Here is a 461-nt window from a genome sequence, read left to right on the forward strand (position 1 = left end):
TAAGATGCGCCGGGTGGGTGGGCGGCGCTTGAGGGCACGGGCCCTCCTCGGGCGACCGGGTCGGCGCACTGCTGCAACGCGTGTCTACCGGTGCTTCGCACCACGCGGATGCGGCCTGCGACAGGGTCGGGGGTGGAGCGGCGTTGGGCCTCACGTTGTGCGGCAGAGAAATGAGGCGAGCTGATGAGCATGGTTTGCAAGCAGCCACCCCTTCACCGACGCACACGCAGAGACACGCTTGGGGCTGGGGGCGTATGCTGAGCATGTGCGTTGACGGGCGCGTGTTTGTCCGGCGTTCGTGGGTGCAGCTGGCGGCGTGGCGGCGGCCCTTTTCCCAGCGTTTGGGGACGTCTCTCTGCTCGTTGTCGTGTTCTCTCCGCCGCCGCGTGGCGAGGTCGTTTCCCCCTTCCTTTGCCGCGCGCGGCCTCGCACCCGCCGCCAGCCTGCGGGGGCGGGGTGGG

Source organism: Leishmania donovani, chromosome 7, assembly GCF_000227135.1.
Source record: "Leishmania donovani BPK282A1 complete genome, chromosome 7".
NCBI classification, from domain to species: Eukaryota; Euglenozoa; class Kinetoplastea; order Trypanosomatida; family Trypanosomatidae; genus Leishmania; species Leishmania donovani.